We start from the raw sequence: 24,922 nt of genomic DNA, 5'->3' as shown, positions 1-24,922 counted from the left end.
ATTAGTAATGGAAGATTAAAAGTGGGTTGGATGGATTTTCTATCTAGGCTTTTTAATAATGAAATTGATTGGGTTTATGCTAGATTATGATGTATCTAAGGTTGTTAATAATATATCTCCCACTATTAGTGTTGAATTCTAGAATCTAAGAGTTAGGGTTTATACCAAAAAATTGAGAGTTTTGCTTGGATTTCGAAATTGGATAAATCATTGAGTAAATTTAGCAATTGGTTGATGGGTTTTGATCACCTAGTGTTTAATTAGATATTTTACCCCCGAATTTCCTGTTTTGACCTTGTGGGTCCCGTTTCCCCAAATTCTAGGGTTGCATTTTGACCTAATTTGAATGATAGCAAGATAGGTATCGATCTTCACGATTTCTAATCTAGATTTCAAATATGCCTAGACTTTCTTGATCTTGAGGTTCAGCGGAAGGGTAAGGCTAAGGAGTGATTGTTGGTGTATTGTTGTTCGGCCATCCAGATAGGTTATGGCTTACCCTTGGTGAGACTTCGTGTAGCGAAGCATATATTTAGATGATATTGTTGGAGACAGTATGTAAACCTTCGGGTATGAAGTTGGGTTTGGATATTGTCTTTGGTTCGGCCCTGTTGTGTGATTGGGGTTAGCCACCCCGTTGGGTTTTGACATGATTGTTCTATTGTTGTTGGCTTGATGCCATGTGATGATAGTAGATATTGGGGACTATTGTTACATCTTGATTGTAATATTGTCGTACCTTACTTATTGATGTTGATACGAGGATAGAGTTCTCTATGACTTGTATAGTCTTTCATGATATTGTTAGCGTGCCCATGTTTGGTACTTGTGATATTGATCTGATTATTGATATTGACACATACATTGCACGCATTCTCATCCTTCATGATATACTGTTGATACGTTATTGATACCTGATAAACTACTGTGATGAGTTGGGCTCGGTTTGGATGAAAGTGACGTGAGAGTCTGATATCCGATGTTTATCCCAGAATCATGGATTGAGTGAGTGCATGGACTCCGCGGGTCCGCCGAGGTGGTGCTGATGAAAATCCTCCGTGGGCAAAGATCCCGAGTCTTATCTGTCTGTTGGGCAAAGATCCGAGACGAGTAGCACTTAGACTTCGCGAGCCACCTTAGGTTATGCTACCGAGACGTTGATACTTCCGTCCGGTGTACATGTACACAGCATTGCATTGCATTTGCATTCTTACATCATTACATTGCAGTGCATTATGGTTTATATTATGATGATCTGGTGAATTACTTGTGTTGTTTAGTTTCGGATTGGATATATTGAGACTTGGCACACTTGGGTTTAGATGCTTCATCCTAGGTGATGATGTGCACTTGGTTCTGGCTGGTATTTAAATTATTCTTGTTGATTTATCTGCTTATCTTGCTTTATTGTCTGAATTATGTTAGCTATACTTAGTCGGCCTATGATACCTACCAGTACCTTGGTTTTGTACTGACCTGCACTTGCTGCATTCTTTTATAAGTGCAGAATTCCAGGTTGGATCTTCTTCCGTCTCCCGTGGCTGATAGTCGCTATCAAGATTGCTTTGAGTCTACAGTGTGAGCACGAGATGTCCGCTGCTTTGAAGACTCTTCTTGTTTATGTCTTACTTTCCCATTCTGAGACATATACAGATTTGAAGTATTATTATAATTCCAGACTTGTATATTTCGGATCTAGATACTTTTGTATGGCTTAGACCAGACCCTGGATGTAATTTCTTATTTCTGCACTTTCTTCTATACTATTATCGTAAGACTTACGTGATTTATTCTCTTCCGCTTAATTGATTTATTTATTTATGCCTCTATTATCGTTGGGTTGAGGGTTCGCTTACCGAGGTGGGAAAGGTAAGTGCCCGCACGGCTTAGCCAAATTGGGTCGTGACAAAATCATTTTTCAAACCCTATCTCTCCTCATTCATTGCCCTCGGTTCTAGAGCCATTTTGGGAGCAAAACAAGAGATTCTTAGGCAATTCTTCATTGAGGTAAGTTCATCTAACCCTATTCTTCATTTATGATTTATAATCCACCTTAGAAACTCTTTAACTAATGCTAGAATCTTCCAATAACACAAGGATTAAAGAGGGTTCTTGGGGTTTCTTTCTTGGATGAACTTTTGATTATTAAACCTTTATTTTTTGACGGAATAAGCTTTTATTAGTATGGAATTGATGGGTAATAGCTATATAAACATAATTCCTTCATTATTAGTAACCAATTTATGAAATTGAGTGTAAGAGTTCATACCCAAAATTGGGGGTTTCTCTTTAGATACAATTTTAGCTTAATATTGAGTTGTTTGAAAAATTGATTAGTGGGTTTTGATCACTTAGACTTGAATTGCATATTTCACTTTCGAATTTCCCATTTTTCTCTTGTGGGCCCGTTTCCCCAATTTCCATAGGCTTAAGTTGACTGAATATAAAGCTTAGCAATATGGGTACCGTTCTTCATCATTTCTAATCTAGATTACGTTATAAATAGACCTTGAGTATTTGGAGGCATTGAGGAAAGGCAAGGCGCTCGCGTGATTTGTTTGGAATTCCTGTTCGGCACTCCAAGTAGGTTATGGCTTACCTTTTTGGTTAGACTTCGGTTAGCGACTTGTATGTAGTACTAAGGAATTGTTGGAGACATCATGTGAACCTTCGGGTATGAAGTTTGGGATGAAATTCTTTGGATTGGTACTGTTGTGTAACTTGTGTGTTCAGGCTCATGGCTCGTAAAATCCCTAAGTTATGATTGGCTTTTCTTATGTGAATTGGTGGTTTCTTTGTATTATGGAAGATTGGTTGGAAGGAACGGATTCATGTGATACTTGTAATATGATGGTTGTCCTTATATGAATTGATTGGAATCCATATGTTATTGATGATACTCTCATTACATGACATATTTTCTCATATCCATGATGTATTTGTCTTGATCATGATATTGGGAAATGGTGATGACGGAGGTAAGTATGATTCACGCGACATTACAATATTTGCGTAGCCATCTCTATGATGTGTGATACGGAGTGGTTAGCATTGATATTGGATGGAGGAATCATTCTAGGCTATGTGATACGGAATAACGGTACATGGACTTAGCTCCCCGATGGGTCATGACTGTCAAGAGGTGAACATCGCCCCCTCCCCCGGAAGCATGCGTGTATCATTGCATTGCATTTCATGTATTCACATTATATGTTCTTAGCGACATTTGGATTGATATTGATCTTCGGTGATATTTGAGTTATTGGGTGATTATTTGGTTATGTTTGGATTCGTGAAATATTTGAGACGTCGCTGGTAATTTGGATTGTACTACTTGGACTTGTATTTGTCTATGAGCATGATTATCTTTCCATTTCCTTGTTTGCATGCATGATCTAATTGTTGTCGGCCTATGATGCTTACTCAGTATCGTGTTTTATACTGATGCTACCTTGTTGTACTCTTTTTATGTTTGCAGAGTTCGCTGTTGGAGAGACTTCCACACCTGGCGACTAATCCAGAGACAGCGTTCCTAGAGTTCTGAGGGTGAGCTACTAATGTTCCATGCAGCCTGAGACTCTATCTTCTTTATTGTCCCATTTCTATATTCGAGACAATATGTATTTCAGATGATGTATTGACTATTCAGACTTGCAGTAGTATTTGGTAGCTCTTGTACTAATCAGACCAGATTTTGGGATTTGTTTATCTTCCGCACTTAGTATTTATATATTATGTCAGACTTATCGTATTATTCTTGGGTTTTTCATCTATTTATTTATTTTTGGTTGGTTACATAAGGGACGAGTTCGCCCACTGAGGTGGAAAATAGTAGGTGCCCGCACGTTCCCCGAGTTGGGGCGTGACACTTGGATATGTGAGCTATAGGAGAGGTTTTGGGAGGTGTTAGAGATCTCAGGATTTGAAAAATGAGGTTAAAATGAAGAACCATCGTTTTATACACTTAAAAGAAAATCCCAACGCCTCAAATGTAAGGTCCAATATACAGATCGTAAATCAATATATGATCCGTATTTTTGGACCATAAAATCCCACAATTTCTTCCAACTTTCTGTCTCAATTCTACAGTGGAGTTCACAATTTATACGGTCCGTAAAACATCTCTAAATTCCAAATTTTGATGAAATGTATTCTCTTCGATTCATTTACCCTCTAAACCTTCTAATACCTACTAAACATGGTCTTAAACCTTTGTGCTCTTAGGATTAACATGGCTAACCACTTATAACGTCAAGATAATCTCATCCTCCAAGCTTACGTTGATTAACTTACGATAAAACTTAATGTAAAAAAGTACAAGGTGTAACACCTCCCAAGCCTTTTTTGGTTGTGCCTCACCCATAATTTAGGGAAATTACGCTTTATGTCTAGTTTTAAAAATATTTACGCTACGTAGCCCATACTTTGTGTATAACCTGATTTAGCCCATATTTATGCATAAACACCTTTTAACACTATTAAACACTTTATATAAGGTTGATACATTATGTATAACTATTTTCTCCAGATATAATGTTATATAGTATTGTATATTGCGCTATGTGGCGTAAATAATTTCAAAAGCTGCTTAATTTTCACTCCTTTTTTTTGTTTGGTGAGGGTAACGAATTTGAGAGTCCGGAACCAAAATGACCCAAAAAAAGAAGAAATGAACCAAAATACCCCCAAGAAATAAAACTGGTACCAAAGTACCCTTAACGCAGTAAATTACTGCGTTAAAGGACTTAACTGTAACGACTCAGTTAAGTCCTTTAGCGCAGTAAGTTACTGCGCTATCTGACTTGTATAACGCAGTCAATAAAACTAGGGCAGAACCTCCATCTTCCAACACTTCTCCATTATCCTCCATTTTCACTATTTTGCCATACTTTACGCCTCATAAATCATGTCTCAAAATTCTGAATCATTATTTCATGCTATATAACCCCACATATGTTAATGCGGTGTATATTGCCGGCTCAAAATATCAAGGACCCAAGAAAATCTGGGCCGTCATTTTTGGCGTTGTAAAGTGCCCGAAGTAAGTTTATTTTGCAACCTTGTATAGAGTTTTTGTCACATTGTCTACATTTTCTACTTTGCAAAACTTATTTTTTATTTTTTATTTTATTAGGAAAATGATGGGTGTACATATTTTCGGTGGGAGAATCGAGTTCTCGCCGATAAAACAGTGACGCCGAATTTTAAAAAGGCACTGGTTGATGGAGATACCGCGATTTCATGAAGCAATATAGATACCATGAAGTTTGATTTGCAGTATCAACTTAGGGAAGCTCTAGAAAATATTCGGAAGCTCTAGAAAAAGTTGAACTTCTGGAGATGTTGCTACAAGAATCGGGAAAAAAAGAGTTTTTTTCAAGGATAATCTTAGAGACTCTCAACGCGAGACAAATACTTTGAAAAAGAAAGTGAAATTTTGGAGGATGGTTTGTGGTTTGCTGTTGTTTTTTGTAATTTTGAAATGTTGCATTATCGGTGTAACACCTCGTATCTTACAATAAAGGTTATACTCGTATCGTTAGAGTTTTAGAGGAAATTTTAAAGTTTGAGCATTTTGCGAAAGTGGTCGAAATTTGAAGGTTTGAGCATTCCTCGGTGAAAGTTGTAGTACGTGGAAGTACCTTTCATGGCATATAAGGATCAGGCCAATCAGAGATCGAAGCAAGGAGATATGATCATGGCAAAGTGGCTAATAATAAGGTGTTTAAGATTCGATGGAATAGCCTAAGTTTTTGATAGGTTCTTCTTCCAGCCCGATTTCGTGAAAATCTATTGAGAATTGGAGAAAACTCAAAACATGAAAGTTGTACCCAATTGAAATACCTTTCCATCCATATAAGGCCCATGTCAAACAGAGTTCGGTACATAAAGTTATGGCCAATATACTGAGGACGTGTGAAATGGATATCCCGATTCTTGTAGGATTAGGTTTTAACGCCCAAGCCTTTATGATAACCTATAAATAGAACCCTAAAACGTTTTATTCAAGGATTTTCGACCAGATCTACTACCAAACACCTAAGATGAGTTTTTATTCAAATACCTATGTCAATTATATCAAGTCAACACTAGATTAACACCAAATAATTATTTGGAATCGCTAGACTTTGGAAAAATCCATTCAAGGTCAAATTTGGAATGAAGCTTTGAGATTTCATCAAAAAGGTAAGCCCCTCAATCATTAATGGATTATATGGAGTTATTGTTGTGTTTTAGACATTTAATGGTTGGTACAAATACGAAATATGATTGATTTAGATGCACTCCATCAAACACAAAACCCTAGTAATTTTGCTGTAGATTTCCCTCCAACCAGCCAACTTCCTTTGGCATTTCTAGCTAATTTAGTCGTTGGATCGAGCCCAAATTTTAACTGAGTGATCACAACATATAGGTCTTAAATATGAACAGTGTATATCAGATTTGGAACTCCAGAGCAGTGTGGTTTGAGCTATAAACAGTAGCTACGAAAATCGGTGAAAACTCTTCTCGGTAGCATAACCTAAGGTGGCTCGCGAAGTCTAAGTGCTACTCGTCTCGGATCTTTGCCCAACAGACAGATAAGACTCAGGATCTTTGCCCACGGAGGATTTTCATCAGCACCACCTCGGCGGACCCGCGGAGTCCATGCACTCACTCAATCCATGATTCCGGGATAAACATCGGATATCAGACTCTCACGTCACTTTCATCCAAACCGAGCCCAACTCATCACAGTAGTTTATCAGGTATCAGTAACGTATCAACAGTATATCATGAAGGATGCGAATGCGTGCAATGTATGTGTCAATATCAATAATCAGATCAATATCACAAGTACCAAACATGGGCACGCTAACAATATCATGAAAGACTATACAAGTCATATAGAACTCTATCCTCGTATCAACATCAATAAGTAAGGTACGACAATATTACAATCAAGATGTAACAATAGTCCCCAATATCTACTATCATCACATGGCATCAAGCCAACAACAATAGAACAATCATGTCAAAACCCAACGGGGTGGCTAACCCCAATCACACAACAGGGCCGAACCAAAGACAGTATCCAAACCCAACTTCATACACAAAGGTTTACATACTGTCTCCGACAATATCATCTAAATATATGCTTCGCTACACGAAGTCTCACCAAGGGTAAGCCATAACCTATCTGGATGGCCGAACAACAATACACCAACAATCACTCCTTAGCCTTGCCCTTCCGCTGAACCTCAAGATCAAGAAAGTCTAGGCATATTTGAAATCTAGATTAGAAATCGTGAAGATCGATACCTATCTTGCTATCATTCAAATTAGGTCAAAATGCAACCCTAGAATTTGGGGAAACGGGACCCACAAGGTCAAAACAGGAAATTCGGGGGTAAAATATCTAATTAAACACTAGGTGATCAAAACCCATCAACCAATTGCTAAATTTACTCAATGATTTATCCAATTTCGAAATCCAAGCAAAACTCTCAATTTTGGGTATAAACCCTAACTCTTAGATTCTAGAATTCAACACTAATAGTGGGAGATATATGATTAACAACCTTAGATACATCATAATCTAGCATAAACCCAATCAATTTCATTATTAAAAAGCCTAGATAGAAAATCCATCCAACCCACTTTTAATCTTCCATTACTAATGAACTAACAAGGAAAGAGGGATTCTAAGATGACTAGGAATAATGAATTAGCAAGGGGATTAGAGGGACTTACCACCAAGAATCTTTTCCAAGGATCCTCTAGAATTGCTCCAATATGAGCCACTTCCGGAATAACAATGAATGATAAGACTTGGGCTTTATATCATTAAATACCCTAGTCACTGCCCGATCACCGCTTCTGCGGTCACTCAGACGGCTTCAGCGGCGCCGCCCCAGCGGTCATCTGACTGCTACAGCGGTCATGCCTAAACGGGACGGCCGCTTTAGCGGCAGGGTGACCACTATAGCGGTACCGCTACCGAGGTGCTGGTGCCACCAAAACGGGCACCAGACACCTGAAAACTATCCCAATTTTCACAACTTAACCCAAAATTCCGACTAACTCTCGAGGCTATCTGCTCACAAACCCTATACACATCCATACATAAAAACACGCTATGAACGCACTCGTGGCCTCGAAATTCCCAACAGAGGCCTCGTTGACCGATTCAACCCCCGATACCTCAAATCCAACTTCCCAACCAAAGTTCCAAAATGCATCCGAGTGCATTGGGAACCGAACCAAGTATACCCACAAGTTTTAAAAAACCCTCCGGACCTCTCGAATTCGATGAATTTTTAAAAAAGGTCCGTTTGCCCAAAAGTCAACTATGAGTCAAATCTTTTTCTCTTTAAGCTCAAATTTCACAAAAAGTCGCCCGAATCAAATCTAAACACCTCGAGAATCGTGTCAACGGTCCTCTCTGGTCAAACGGATCGTTACATCAAATACCAATTGGGCAATCTCTCGTCCTTGAACGACAAGGAAGAGAGGAGGAAAAATGCTCGAATCGGCAATAACTGAAGATATCGGCTATGTATGTCTGACTTCTCCTTACAGGAAAGATTCTCATTGAGCAAAACTGAATCCCAATGAATGTACAGAAACCACCAGAACGGTACTTATCCAACACAGAACCATGGAAAATCGGATGAACATTCGACAGATCTGGTGGAAAATTAACTCATAGAATAAGGGCCTAATAACGGGTAGTCTCAATGGCCAATACACCTCCGGCTCACTTGCCCTCCTTCCCAAATCGTAAGACACCCTTGCCGGGTGTAACATTAAAGCCTGATCGTTCACTCTACCAGTCATAACCCTCTGACATAGCTCAAGCTCCATTTCTCGTATCTCCGCATTCAAATTTCCTTCACAACTGATCCTCGAATAGGAATTTGCTTTTACCCGAATTCTCTGATTGGATAACACCACAATCCTGAATGGGATCAATAGGCCCCACAAACACTTTCTCAAACCGACGCAATCCTCTGAAACATGGTCATAAACCTTAGCCCATTCTGAACCCATAAAATACTCTGGTTCCGCTAACTCCTTCGCCCACATCTTCTGAAGCCGTTACTCGCACCACGATTTCTTAGAAACATATGAACACACATACCAAAATTTTGAACCCATAACTTACTCTCGCTAGAAGAATCCTTGATTCATCTGCGATCTCTACACAATTCTATCAAAACTGATCTTACCGGCAGCTAACTTGGCCAGTTCAAAATCTTTTGGAACCTTCAATTCACAATACAGGAACTATACCACTGAATATCTCGTCGAGCAAACAACTGATCACTATGGAGACCTCTTGCACAATAGTTCCTCCTCAAATCTGTACTAGGCTCATTGTATACCGTTATTCTGTCCAAGTAACTGTTCTCAGAAAATATCACCAAATCCACTAGGAAATCCTAACAAAGCTTGGTAAGTCAGTCTTACCTCAGATCTGAGCCGAAATGCATCTAATCTTTAGATATCTTCCTGAAAATTTAACCATAGACCAGTAAGCTTAACTCGAACCATGCTGACCGTGAATGAATGCACAACTCTTGAAAACCACCAATAATCATTAGATCTGACTCCGAATTTTGAAATCAATCACAACCATAACACGCATAACAAATCTTGTCCATTACTTTCGACTCCACAAGTAGAGTCCAATCCCAGTTATCAACTTAGTACCGAAGAGTCATACCTTACGATGTCAAACTTCATGTTTCTCAACCTTTACCCAATACGCAAATCCGATACAACCCCGAACTTTTCGGTGCATTCCTTAAGCTTCATATAGTAATTATATAACCATCGAACCTCTCAAAGTAACACCCCAATATGCTCGTAAATTCTACAAAGGTATCCAATCCTACACTGCCACTTGAAATCTCATGCAATTTGCCCTAAGTCTTTAATAACCAAAAGCTCTTACCCAAACTGTTCAGTCAATATTAATTACAATCACACTGTATTACCACGAGCAAGGTTCCTCCCGAAAATATAATTCTGGTCCTCACCTGATAGGAATTCCACAATCCTTTCCCTTAAAGCAAGCTGACTCATTCACTGTAGAAGGTTACGAACTTTTCCAACGGTGTGCCACCAAGTCATTTCTTCTAAGCCTCAACAGTGTCAGTTCACCAAAATTTGCTTCTCACTAGTCACTGATCACAAACCTCACAGAACTGTGTCGTATCACATAGTCCATTCCAGCAGACTTCCTTCTTAAGCTCACGCAACAATCAAACCTCAACTGGAATGTGCGGGGAAATGACACCACGATCCATACTGGCCCAAGAAATATCGATTCACAATCAACTATGCCTATTTTTGACTCGTCAATTTCCCAATTTCTAGCCAATTCACGATCATCAATACCGTAGTCAATCCTAAAATCCACTCAATCGAATACTGCATAATCATAAGCTCTGCAAGCTAGCCGAATCAATCCGGGAGATAGGGCCATACCACACACTCTGCACATTAGAGTTTTCTTAACACTTACAACTCAAAATGGAACACTCTATAAATCTAGCGTGTTACACAAACAGTCTCAGTAATATCCTCATGTATCTCACTGAAACGTCCTTGCCCGAATTGCCTTACTCAATTTTCGAAATGTATACCGAACTTAACTCAGCCAACCCATCATCGATCTACCTTTTTAAGTATCCAGGTTTACTAATCTCTTACTCAAATCCTTAACGTTACTAGTCCTCGAAGAATCACCTCAACTATCGAATCTGAATACCTGTAACCACTTGCACGATTATCCCTTTTTATTCAATCTCATAAGCCGAGTAATAACGCCACTAGTAGAGGGATCTAGCCAATTTTTTTACACAATGAAAACGAGGTTCCCAACCTTAGTCGACCACTGACCTAAATTAGTCTATCACATAACCGAACATACCAACTCATCCATAAACTCTTAAGCCCACTCTACACTTTACAATCGCAACCAAGCTCTCACGAACCTTAATCTCCTGAACTCGATAGTAAGATGCTTCATTGTAATCCTTCAGTTCCAGTATTTCATTTCCAAACACTTTTATCACTATCAACCAACAAACACTCAAATCCACTCGATCCTCAAAACTAATCATCCATTTTAAGCCACCACATCACAATATCCATAATTCTCCTCAAATCTAAGTGAAACAACTAGTAACTCCTGAAGTCATTAACTCATCGCATTCGCCCACAATTGAAGTCATTTCTATAAGTTGATTACTAATTCCTCAGAAGTCCACAACCCAAACATTTTTCCGATCAAACGATGTGCCCATAGCATACACTTAATAGCTGAGTAGTCCTGTAACATCAACGAGCTTATATCAAGAATAACCTTTTTGCACCAGTCGCAACCTTATCCCGACAACCATGTCTGATACCAATTTTCCCTTCCCAATCTCTCGAAAAGTACTCATGTCCAAGATATTCTAAGAAGTCTTGCTTCGCTACACACTTTCCATAAAATATTCCTTCACGACCTTATTGTCAACTTCTGTTCTTTATTACCTGCGATTACAATATATTGTCCACATTCGATGTCATCACCAAACTTATACTTGTGCTCACATATCGAACTCTAATACTCTACCGTTGCTGAATCGTTGACCCGCCATTGGTTTGCCAGTGTCACGCGCACCATCATAAAGCCTTGACAAAGCTAAAGTCAATCGATCATATTGTTACACCCCGTAGTTTCGTATGTTGAGATTCGAGCTACCTTTCAGGAGGTATGTGAGATTATATGCGCTTATCTTATAGTTGTGAGGGTTTAAGTTCATATAATAAGTTATGGAAGGATTGGAGGACAAGTGATTTAAGGAAATTAAGTTTGTCGGAACTTTGGAGAAAATATGAAGGGTAATTTTGGCCCAACTTGGAGGAAGAATATCTTTTAGTATATGTGGAGTTTTGAAGCAAAGAAAAACCCTAAAGCGAAGATCATGAAGTGTAGTTCTATCACAACAAACCCCTCATCGATCCGACATCGGAATAGAGAATTATGAGCATTTTAAGATGAGCTGTCAGAGCAGGGAATTAACCCTGCGCGAACGCACCAGAAGGTGGCGTGAACGCGCCAGAAGGTGGCGCGAAAGCACAGAGGAGAACCCAACAACTTTACGCGAATGCGCCACAAGGCTGCGCGGTCGCGCTGAGCAATTTTTGAGAGGGTGCTAACCGACTCTAGCCAAGTATAAAAGGGGGTTTACCCCCTTATTTTCAGACCAAACACCCCTCTAAAGTTCCTAAATATTCTGGAACTCTTCCCCAAAATCCATTTACTAAATTTTACCTCGAATTAAGTGAAATCTCCGGATTTAGGTCCGGATAGCGTATAGTTGTGATTATAAAATCGTATTGCGGTGAAACTTAGCTTGGATTCAAGGTGATAATTAAAGATATTGCAGTTCTACCGGGTGAAAGGTATGAATATTTTCTTATTAATATTGAATTAAGCTTAGTTACGGAGGAAAAGTTATTAAATGATCGTATAATGAATTTATGGGTTGAGGAATTGGAAAACATCGTGTGGGATGTTTTATGGAATATACTGGTATTGATAATATTGTAGTTGATGTTGGTATTGTTGTTGTTGTTGTTGGTTGCTGGATTGTGATTTCAGGCTAGGTATATAAACAGGGGACACGCTGCCCGAATTTTGGTAGATTCTAAAAGTATTTTAATTAAAGGCTTGAGACAGGTATACCATGGCGAGCCTAACAATCGTATGGATGGTTTTATATGTAGATTACGAGACTACGAACGATCTTAAGTAGATTGCAAGCCAGGAGGTAGGCTGGAAAGTCACAAAGTAAGCTTCCAGGTATGTTAAGGCTAAACCCCCTTCTTTCTTAAGGCATGATCCCTTTATTGTGAACCTATATATGATATCCTCAATAACTATATTTCTAAAATACCAAAGCTTACAACTCCTGATGTTCCTGTGATATCATTGAGCTTGTTTCATGGCTATTGATGTTGATCTCACCTTACGATTTTGTTCCTTCAAGGTGAGATGTGTTCATGATGATGGTTCCATAATAATAAACCAATGAGTTTAGGAACAGGTTCTTAAGAAATGTTATATAGGACATGAATAGAGTGCTAATAAAGGATCTCTAATGAGGTAGTTAAGGTTAGAAGAGAAATTTATGTTGGATCTTAGGATTTAGTTATTGTTTAGTCAAGCGGGAAGAAGTACTAATGGCCTGAGCTGTGCTTATAAGTCTTATGAGACTATGTAGACACTACGGGTTAAGTGATGACCATGAGAAGTGCATAGAGATTACTTGTAGAAGTTTGGTTATGATGTCGATTATAATTACCACTGGTATACGACCAGTCGGGCAGATGTAACCACCGGGCTACAGGCGGTTGGGCAGATATGTGTTTACCACTGATCTATGACTAATTGGGCAGCTATGTATTTATCACCGAGCTACGACCGGTCGGGCAGTTACCACTGATTAGTCGGGCAGTTGCGCTCTACCGTCGGGCAATAATCGAACCGGCAGTTACCATCGTGCTACGTCTGGTCAGGCAGTTACCACTGATCAATCGGGCAGTTGCGCTCTACTGTCGGGCGATAATCAGACGGCCAATTACCACCGTGCTATGGCCGGTCGGGCAGTTACCTCTGATCAGTTGGGCAGTTAGCACCAGGAGGATAAGTAAGTTAGAGACACAGTATCAAACATAGATGTAGTTAAAGAGATAAGTGTATTAAGAGACATGCGTACTAGATTCTGATTGGTAAGTCCGAAGTGCCAGGTTGACTCTTTTCCTTCTTCTTCCAGTATATATTTTTTGTATTACATTTTCGCCTTAAATACTCGGTACATTATTAGTACTGACATCCTTTCTTGTGGACGTTGCGTTCATGCCCGTAGGTGTAGACAGACGGGACGAGGATCTTCCACAGTAGGCTGCTTTCAGGTACTAGTTTTGATTGGTGGGTTCCACTTCTTCCTGGAGCATTGCCGAGTCTGGGTTGTATATGTATTTTGTGTTAAGGGTATGTCGGGGGCCCTATCCCGACTTATGTACTTCAGCCATGTTCATAGAGGCTTTGCAAACATCTGTGTATAGCTCAGTTATGCTTTGTTAGTGGATATGTTGACGTCCTATGCCCATTGTATATATACGTATGCATGATATTATATTCATAGTTGGCCTTCTTGGCCTTATTTTGCCGTTTGAGACATAGAGAATGCGAGTTATCAGTTGGTTCGCTCGGTTTCTGTAAGATGCCGAGTGCGAATCACGCCTTACCAAGGTTGGGGTGTGACACATATCATCGAGCAACCCATAATCGTTAAGCCATAAATGCACTTTGTCACTTCCGAGCAACCCAACGCTGAAACATGGAGACCCTGTAACCCTCTTAACTGTCTTTCCATTTCTTAAGAACTTTCACAATAAACGAGTCCAATCGCAACTCCACACAGCAACTGAATCCAATCGCGACTCTACATAATCAAAAACCTCAGGCCATAACTAGAGACTAAACTTGATCACTTTCTCGAATCAAAATAACATATCTCGCACAAAACCACCACACGTAATAGATCAACCATTCACATAAGAATTTAAGGACCAGTGTCCACCCTCTATGGGTGATTAAGACAAGAAAGTTTAGATACCAATTGGAATCTACTAGATACTAATTTGAATGAAGTCGCACGAGAGAATGAAAGAATTGTAAGTTTCCTAAATGTCCTATAGCCTCTTGCAGATAAGTACGGAGCTCATCGTACCGATTCACGAGACTCTACTAGACACACTCTTGTATTATAGACTGGGTAACCTAGGGCTCTGATACCAACTTGTCATGACCCAATTTGGATAAGCCATGCAGACTCTTACCTTTCCCATCTCGGTAAGCAAACCCTCAACCCAACGATAATAAAGGCATAAATAAATAAATCAATTAAGCGGAAGAGAATAAATCACGTAAGTCTTACGATAATAGTACAAAAGAAAGTGCAGAAATAAGAAAATACATCCAGGGTCTGGTCTAAGCCATACAAGAGCATCTAGATCCGAAATATACAAGTCTAGAATTATAATAATACTTCAAATATGTATATATCTCAGAATGGGAAAGTAAGACATAAACAAGAAGAGTCTTCAAGGCAGTGGACATCTCGTGCTCACACTGTAGACTCAAAGCAATCTTGATAGGGACTATCAGCCACGGGAGACGGAAGAAGATCCAACCTGGAACACTGCACTTATAAAAGAATTCAGCAAGTGCAGGTCAGTACAAAACCACAGTACTGGTAGGTATCATAGGCCGACTAAGTATAGCTAACATAATTTAGACAATAAAGCAAGATAAGCAGATAAATCAACAAATATAATTTATATACCAGCCAGAACCAAGTGCACATCATCACCTAGGTTGAAGCATCTAAACCCAAGTTTGCCAAGTCTCAATATATCCAATCCGAAACTAAACAACACAAGTAATTCACCAGATCATCATAATATAAACCATAATGCACTGCAATGTAATGTTGTAAGAATGCAAATGCAATGCAATGCTGCGTACACATGTACACCAGACGGAAGTATCGACGTCTCGGTAGCACAACCCAAGGTGGCTCGCGAAGTCTAAGTGCTACTCATCCCGGATCTTTGCCTAATAGACAAATGAGACTCAGGATCTTTACCCACGGAGGATTTTTATCAGCACCACCTCGGGGGACCCGCAGAGTCCATGCACTCACTCAATCCACGATTGTGGGACAAACATCGGATATCAGACTCTCACGTCACTTTCATCCAAACCGAGCCCAACTCATTACAGTATTTTATCAGGTATCAATAACGTATCAACAGTATATCATGAAGGATGAGAATGCGTGTAATGTATGTGTCAATATCAATAATCAGATCAATATCACAAGTACCAAACATGGGCACGCTAACAATATCATGAAAGACTATACAAGTCATATAGAACTCTATCCTCGTATCAATATCAACAAGTAAGGTACGACAATATTATAATCAAGATGTAACAACAGTCAACAGTATCTACTATCATCACATGGCATCAAGCCAACAACAATAGAACAATCATGTCAAAACCTAACGGGGTGGCTAACCCCAATCACACAACTGGGCCGTACCTAAGACAATATCCAAACCCAACTTCATACCCGAAGGTTTACATGCTGTCTCTGAGAAGATCATCTAAATATATGCTTCGCTACACGAAGTCTCACCAAGGGTAAGCCATAATCTACCTGGATGGCCGAACAACAATACACCATTAATCACTCCTTAGCCTTGCCCTTCCGCTGAACCTCAAGATCAAGAAAGTCTAGGCATATTTGAAATCTAGATTAGAAATTGTGAAGATCGATACCTATCTTGCTATCATTCAAATTAGGTCAAAATGCAACCCTAGAATTTGGGGAAACGGGACCCACAAGGTCAAAATAGGAAATTCGGGGGTAAAATATCTAATTAAACACTAGGTGATCAAAACCCATCAACCAATTGCTAAATTTACTCAATGATTTATCCAATTTCGAAATCCAAGCAAAACCCCCAATTTTGGGTATAAACCCTAACTCTTAGATAGTAGAATTCAACACTAATAATGGGAGATATATGATTAACAACCTTAGATACATCATAATCTAGCATAAACCCAATCAATTTCATCATTAAAAAGCCTAGATAAAAAATCCATCAAACCCAATTTTAATCTTCCATTACTAATGAACTAACTAGGAAAGAGGGATTTTAAGATGATTAGGAATAATGAATTGGCAAGGGGATTAAAGGGACTTACCACCAAGAATCTTCTCCAAGGATCCTCTAGAATTGCTCCCAATATGAACTATTTCTGGAATAATAATGAATGAAAAGACTTGGGTTTTATATCATTAAATACCCTAGTCACTGCCCAATCACCGCTTCCACGGTCACTCAGACCGCCTTAGCGGCGCCACCCCAGCAGTCATTTCTAAACGGCACGGCTGCTTCAGCAGTAGGGTGACGGTTATAGCGGTACCGCTGTCGCGGTACTGGTGCCGCCAAAACGGGAACCAAACACCAGAAAACCATCACAATTTTCACAACTCAACCCGAAATTCTGACTAACTCCCGAGGCCATCGGCTCATAAACCATATACACAACCTCACATAAAAACACGCTACGAATGCACTCGTAGCCTCGAAATTCCTAATGGAGGCCTCGTTGACCGAGTCAACTGCCGATGCCTCAATTCCAGCTTCCCAACTCATGTCCCAAAATGCATCCGAGTGCATTGAGAACCGAACTAGATATAACCACAAGTTCTAAACGACCCTCCGGACATCTCAGAATTGACGGATTTCCGAAAAAGGTCTGTTTATTCGCTACCCCAAATTCGACTATCACCCGAGGCCCCACAAATACAAGACAAACATGCAAACACACATAAAAACACGCTAAGAACTCACTCGTGGCCTTGGATTTCCCAACGGGGGTATTGTTGACCAAGTCAACCCCTTATACCCCAAAACCAACTTTCTAACTCAAGTCCCAAAATGCATTCTAACGCATTGAGAAGCAAACCGAACATAATGACATGTCACAAATGACCATCCGGACCTCTTGAAATTGATGAAATTTTGAAAAAGGTCCGTTTACCCAAAAGTCAACTTTGGGTCAATTTTTTTTCTCTTTAAGGCTTATTATCAGAAAACCAATCTAATATTCACCTAATGACCTCGAAAATCGTACCCCTTCCCTGTAAGTCTAATATAAGCTAATAAAGCTCGAAAAAAGGTCAACAAGGTTAAAGTATTGTAACAGCCAAACGAGTCGTTACACCAAGAGAGAAATCTCAAGTGAACAACATGAATTGAACGTTCATGTGACGACACTCCTGGTCGTTATGAAAAATCTAGAATCACCCTACCAAAGAGAACCCCTCCAAGGGTAGAACGAGCTAATAGAAACTCGAATGTATAAGTCTAAGAACTAAAAATTTGAATTATTTGTGATTATTGTTTGATTTTGTTGAGTCCATTGGGGGGTGACATAGGAAATTAGACCTCCGTTGGGAATTTTGAGGCCACGGGTGAGTCTGCATGTTGTTTTTACATTAATGTGCATGTTTGGTTTTTGTTTATAAGGCCTCGGATGAAGTGTTCCATGATAGAGTAAAAAATTGTGAAACTTTGTGAGCCTACTGGCTCAGTGGTACCGCTGCGGCTGGGTATGTACCGCTACGGTAGGGCAGCTGTAGCGGCAGCCCTCTCACCACCGTGGTCATCTGGGAAATAGGGTGTCCACTATGGCGGGCACTGGATCACTGTAGCGGGACTGCTGCAGCAGGACCAGGCTCGCCACAGCAGAGGGACTGTGTTTGTGTGGTCCGCTATGGCGGGACTACTGCAGCGATGATTGGACCACCGCATCGGTCGGCGGGGACAAATTCTCAATTTTTAAACACTTAGTTTCGATTTTTTTCTTCATAAAACCCCAAAACAGTTCCCCATAAGCACTTAGGGCGAAATTCTAAGCTAGGGAAAGAATATCATTAAGAGGTAAGTCTCAACCATTCCTTCCATAATTATGCTTTCATCTCTATAATTATCATCCCTTTTATGGGTCTACAAGGGTGAATTGAGAATAGTAACCCTAGAACTTAATAGATTTTCAATAGTTGGTGGGTCATGATTATTATTGTGTGGTTATCATCTAATGGCTTGGGTAATCACTTTCTAATCAAGAATTGAACCATTAGAGACATGAACTAAGTGAATTGATACTTAGGGTTTCATAAAGATGGTAGCTTGACTATATAAACTGCTTATAAAAGATAATTTGATTAAATAGTCTTGTAAATTGATAGTTCGTGGTTGTTACGACCAATGTTAGATTGATTTATACCTAGAAATCATTCACCCATTAGAATGGGAAAAAGGGAAGGGTGTTCATTGAATTGATTTTGTGACTAGAGTGATTGTGACTTATTTAGCATCTTAATTGACTTTAAACGGTCCGAGGCATTACGGAAGGGAAAGGCTATAGCGGAGTAATTTGCATTATTTTAGCTCTATAATTGAGGTAGGTTACGGTCTACTTGAGTTAGACTTTGATTAGTTGATTGTATGCGTTGTGAAATTGATAGGAGAAAGCATGTCTAGTCTTCAAGCATAATATGTGTGGTTGAAATTCCTATATGCTATTGATTGAGTGATTATATGAGCTTAGTGCCACTATTCGATATGTTAGGACCTATAGGTTAATGATGTTGTGGTGAGAAGTTAATATAATCTTCTTGGTGAAATTGAGGTACAAAATGATAAATCGATTATGAAAGCGATGTGACAATAAATAGGTATATATATGGAAAAGGCTCATTTGATCGGGATTGAGGATGAGACCTAGATATAAACATCCACATTTGACCGGGGATGAGGATATGGCCTAGTTGTGAGCTCGGGTCCGAGGAGTGAATCTGGAACGAGTGGTACATGGACACTATGGGTCCCCTGCAGGTCATGACTATTGGGCAATGACACCAATTAGCATATGTGGTCAGTGATTGAGTATTGAGATTGTTGTCGGTAGACTTATTTCCATTAATTGCTTCAGTTGACTTGATTCTTGATATCATTGGGTGACTTGATTGTTAATATCCTTGGTTGACTTGTTGTTGGGTTATTTGATTATGTGTTGTTGACTGGTCTATCTATTTTATTGATTTTATGATTCATGCATGATACTAATCTTAGTCGGCCTATGATATCTACCGATACATAGTGTTTGTACTGATACTACATTGCTGCATTCTTTTGAGTGCAGACTGTGATCCAGAGACTGCTACCCGACCTCATATTTAGCGTTGAGGGCTGACAGATTGAGGGTGAGATTTTATCTATGCCAGGCTGCCCGAAGATCTTATTTTTCCTAATGTCTATTTCCATTCCAGACATTGATGGTTATTTATTTCAGAATGTATACATTTCTTAGACATGTTTTGGATTAGAGTCCTTGTACGGTGACTTTCGGATTTTGGGGTTGTAATAGTTAGGACTTCCGCATTTACGTTATTATTTTATGGCATGACTATTTATTGATTTATCTTGTGTTTAAATATTACGAATTATTTAACTAAAAATGGATTGAATGAGTAGATGGTTAGGCGTATTGCCAGTCATGGCGGGTTGGGTCATGACAGTCCGGAAAAGAAGTTTTGAAAGAAAGGTTGGAAATCATATTAGAATTGTTGTAGTGTTGTGGATTGTTTTGAGGTGTTCTTGAGCTATTTATGGCTAGAAATCTCGAAGTATAACGTAATCATGTTGTGGTTCCTGCACTACAAGTTTTGTAAAGAAGAGAAAGCTATAGAGAAGCGTTGGTATTTGTTAAGAGATGAGCTTGTCGCTCGATATACCGTATTCTAGTTTTTCCCTCGTTAATATTTGTTCCGTTGTCGTATTGTTGTAGATTGAGGAGTTGCGACTTGAGTTCTGTTATGACCCAAATTCGAGGATCATGATGACACCTACGCCCTTCCACCGCTAGGCGTACCATTCTAGAGTAGTAATTCATTTAGAAAGAAAGTAAGAAAATCATTTACAGCATCGATATTATCCAACAACCTTATCATAAATATAAATAAGTACGGAATAGTACATAGTCAATTACAACCCCAAAATCTGGCCTTACTCGTACAAGAACTTCTAAAGAAATTACAATCTTAGCTAATACAGAAATATAAACTGTCTCAGAATGAAGGAACAGGGTAATATAAAGGAGAGAGAGTACATGTCACGAACCAAATCAGGGATCTTGCGGACACCTCACCAAATCCCACCTAGGAGGCGAACCCTTTTACAAAACACTCATTTAATACATAAAGAATGAATGCCACAGGCTTCTAAGATTTACAACTGAATAATGATAATACAATGGGGAATAACCTCTGTTTTGGAATAGAATAAACAGAAGTCTTCGAGATGGACGCCGGAGAATACTCGGAAGCTACTAATCTACGAACTCAACTTGTAACAACTCTACACCCCGAATAGGGTGTAGAAGAGCAGTATCAGTACAACACTCGTACTGGTAAGTATCATAGGTCGATAAGGATTAGTAAAACATAACAACAATAGTAAACAACATATAAGTATGATAGGCAGTAACTCTGTCAGTCTAAAGATTCAATACCGGGGAAGGTTTTACCACAAGGATACAATTCAGCATTCAAGCCTAGATATGAACTTCTACTCCTCAATATGCAAACAATGCAATACAAGACAAGAACCTCACGAATATTACCCACGTCATCAAGTATGAAAACCTCACTAAGACCAATTATAGATCAAGTTCGCGCCTACTACTCAATATAAAACTACTCTCAATAGGGGATTTTCCACCCCCTAACAAGATAAATAGACAAATCACACCGGAAGGGTGAACAACACAGGGACTCATGATACCATATAAAAATACCCTACTGAACCAAATACCATCATACACACAGTCTCAAGAATAGCAACTCTAGTACAAAAAGATCAAATAGACGAATCATAGCTTATGGTGAAGAACCTAAATGCAAGTCTGCCAAGTTTCCCACAATGCCTAAGAATAACCACAAACACAAGTACAACCAACAAATTCGGTCAATGGATGTAAAATGAGATGGTGATAATAAATGCGTATGCAATGCAATGATATTCAATGGCCAATGTAATCTCCGTACACACGTGCTCCGAGCGGAATACCTCCACGCCTCGACAATCATGACCCATGGGGGACCCTCGAAGTCCATGTACCTGATACGGCGTGCAACCTAATCCAATATATGTTGCGGAATGTGCAACCCGATTCTGATACCATTTAACGCAGGACCGTACTTCGGGATGGTGCTACAGAAGGACTTTTACTAGGTCAATAACCTTGGCAAGGAGGTTGTCCAATCCAGAACAAGTCCAACAACAGCCCTAGACGCCACCTCGGCTTAGCAGGCATAACAATAGGACCACCTTCTGAATCTGAACAGTCCGCCTGGGTTATTCTCTACCTGACCTCAGTACCATCCTTGGTGAACTCTTGATTATTAATGCATTTTCACCATAATACCTAGTAGTCTAGTATGATATAGTTCAACACAAGGTGTTTAGCCTATTATTTAGGCTAAATATGAATATGTAATTTTAAAATAAAACAAAATAAAGGAAATTAAAATTACCTAATTTATGGATGTTGTGCTCAGTAGAGATGGATGTATATCAAACAACACACTTTTATAGGGAGAGTGTTTTTACAAGAGAGCGAAGGGGGTTGTGTCTAAACCTGCCTTCTATCTTCAACACAGGATCCTTTTATAATGGATCATCATAACAACGACAAAATTAAAAGATAAGAATGACTGACAAAGAAAAGAAAAAGCTACAACTTTTAAAAGTAAAAGTACAATAATTAAATAAAACAAAATACTTTTCTTTAATAAAGATATGCTTTATAAAAGCAGATTCTTGTTGTGGGGCTGCCCTATCACTTCATTTTTTATTTTTCCCGATCTTTTGGTGAGCTGAAATATTCTTCCTGCTTGCTTTTGAATTGGGCCATGAATTGTGAAAAATTCTCAGTATTATCAGGACGTTGAGATTCTCCGGCTAAACATGTGTGTTCAGCGTCTGCATCATTATTTTCATTATCTGTGGTATTACCAACTGATGCCATAGATATATTTGAAGGGATTTCAATGTCCAAATTTTTTATTAAATCCTTTTTGAATTCCTCCACGTAAGCTGCTATCATTTCTTCTTGAGATATGACTCATTTTTTCATTTGAATCCTTCTGGCAATGTGCTGAAAAGGACTGGAAATTTTCCTTTGCTGTCTGGAATTAATTGAGTCTCTATAGCTAGCTATAGTGGCTTGAATTTGGTCTATTAACTCTTGGCCAGGGAAGGTGCCATCAGTAGATTTCTGGATTAATTTCTTCCAGAATTATGTATAAAAAATTCTATTAAAACAAGGTATATTTTGTGGGGTATAACCCTCTTCCACAGACCATTTCATAATCCATGGGATAGAGAATTCAATGAAGAAATACATATTAGCAATTTCATCAAAGAATGTATTATTTGTTTCCAAGTCTATTAGCTTGGGAGAAACTTCAACCCATTCAGTATATAAACTTTTAAAGGGTTCAGGTAAAATTTGGATGGTTGGACCATAATGAATCCACCATTGACAGAACCAATTTGGAATGCCTTGTTTATCAACATTGACACATATTTTAATAAACCATGAATGCTTTCTATTATTATTTTCATATAAAAGGACTTTATTGAAGCCTTCAACATAATCCAATAACTAAATTTTACAGGGATCTTTTGCTCAGGATGAATATAATCCTTTTCCTTGAGAGTACTCATTCCCCATTCTGTTGGAGAAAAAAACTTTTTTTATAATAATTTTTGAAAAGTTATAAACTTTTCTCCTATTAGCAGGATAAAAATGTTGAAATTCTGCCGATCCTAAGGAAGAAGAATCAACTCTTAATTCATTCTATGCTTATAAGTATAAGTAGCGTATGATGCTGTATCAAGATACCTTTGCATTATTTTCCAAGGTTCATCCTTCCATCGAAGGTCTTCATTTTCAAGGAGAATTATTAACTCGCTGATGTCATTTTTATCATATGAATCTGTGTCCTCATTATCATTCTCAGTAAGGGCATCCGAATACGAAGGTGGCATATTATCCTTTGTCTTCTAGGATTTTATAAAATCCAGATATTGTTGATATGTGATATCTTCCTTGCTATTACTGGAAGATCCTGCAATATTAGCGGCTATGAGCCTTTGGTTTCCCATTTGGGCAAGGACAGTGCCTCTGCCTGTTCCTTTATTAGTACCTCAGCCTCCCCATCCTCTATTAGAGAGGGGTTGTAATTGTGGTCTCATCCTGCAAATTAAATAATTAAGAGTTATGAACTCAAATATTCTCATGTGAGAAAATCAGGGAGACTATTATTTGATCCTTTTTTTATAATGAATTTCAAAATCAAATGGGGCTAATAATGCCTACCATCTTGCAAGCATTTGTTTAGAAACATCATGCTTACAATCTTTATTAAACATAAATCTGGCTGCTTGACAGTCAGTTTTTATTAAAAACTTTTGATTATATAAATGTCCTTGGAATTTAAGAACACATTTTACTATAGCAAGAATTTCTTTAGCCACATTTGCATAATTGTTCTGCATGTTATTCCATTTTCCAGAATAAAATTGGACTAAATACTCATGTTTATCATCTGGAGAATATTGTTTCAATATCCCTCCATAGCCAATATCAGAAGCATCTGTTTCAATAATCTTTTGCCAACTAGGATTGGCTAAAGTAAGACAAGGAAGGTTATTAACTTTTTCTTTGATTTTGCAAACTGCTTGGGTATGACCATCAGTCCAAGGTTTTGGAATCTTTTTCAATCTATCATATCAAATAGATGTATCTTTTGCTAGATTTTTATAAAATGGAAAAATATAATTTAAACTTGCAAGAAATCTTTGAAGCTGGTTTTATCAATAATAATATCAGGAAATTTAGAAGCAAATTCAATACTTCTATTAATAGGAATGAGTTTTCCCTTTTCAATATTATGTCCCAAAAACCTGACTTTTATATGAAAAAGAGACATTTTTGGCTTGGATATGATCAACCCATGTTGAATAATAATTTTATTGAATATATCAAGATGTTTAAAATGCATTTCTATAGTATATGAAAATACGAAGATATCATTTATATAAACAATGATAAAATTGCTAGAGGTCATAAAAATATCATTCATAATTTTTTGAAATTTTGAAGGGGCATTTTTTTAGTACAAATGGCATAACATTCCATTTGAATTGCCCTATGGGGACA

At 38.5% G+C, this 24,922-nt stretch overlaps 1 long non-coding RNA gene across 5 annotated transcripts in view; it reads right to left on the bottom strand.

Moving 5' to 3' along the window:
• Positions 1 to 14,960: 14,960 nt before the first annotated feature.
• Positions 14,961 to 24,922, bottom strand: part of LOC132614685 (uncharacterized) — a 35,556-nt gene continuing 25,594 nt past the window's right edge. For all 5 annotated transcript variants that reach the window (XR_009572407.1, XR_009572409.1, XR_009572408.1 and 2 more), the window contains 2 exons: positions 15,393 to 23,956; positions 14,961 to 15,248 (listed from right to left, as the gene is read on the bottom strand). This is a non-coding gene — a long non-coding RNA (uncharacterized LOC132614685). The remainder of the gene's footprint in view (positions 15,249 to 15,392; positions 23,957 to 24,922) is intronic.

This window comes from Lycium barbarum, chromosome 10 (genome assembly GCF_019175385.1).
Source record: "Lycium barbarum isolate Lr01 chromosome 10, ASM1917538v2, whole genome shotgun sequence".
NCBI lineage: Eukaryota > Viridiplantae > Streptophyta > Magnoliopsida > Solanales > Solanaceae > Lycium > Lycium barbarum.
The sequence above is the reverse complement of the archived record's forward strand: the minus strand, read 5'-3'. Positions and strand labels throughout refer to the sequence as shown.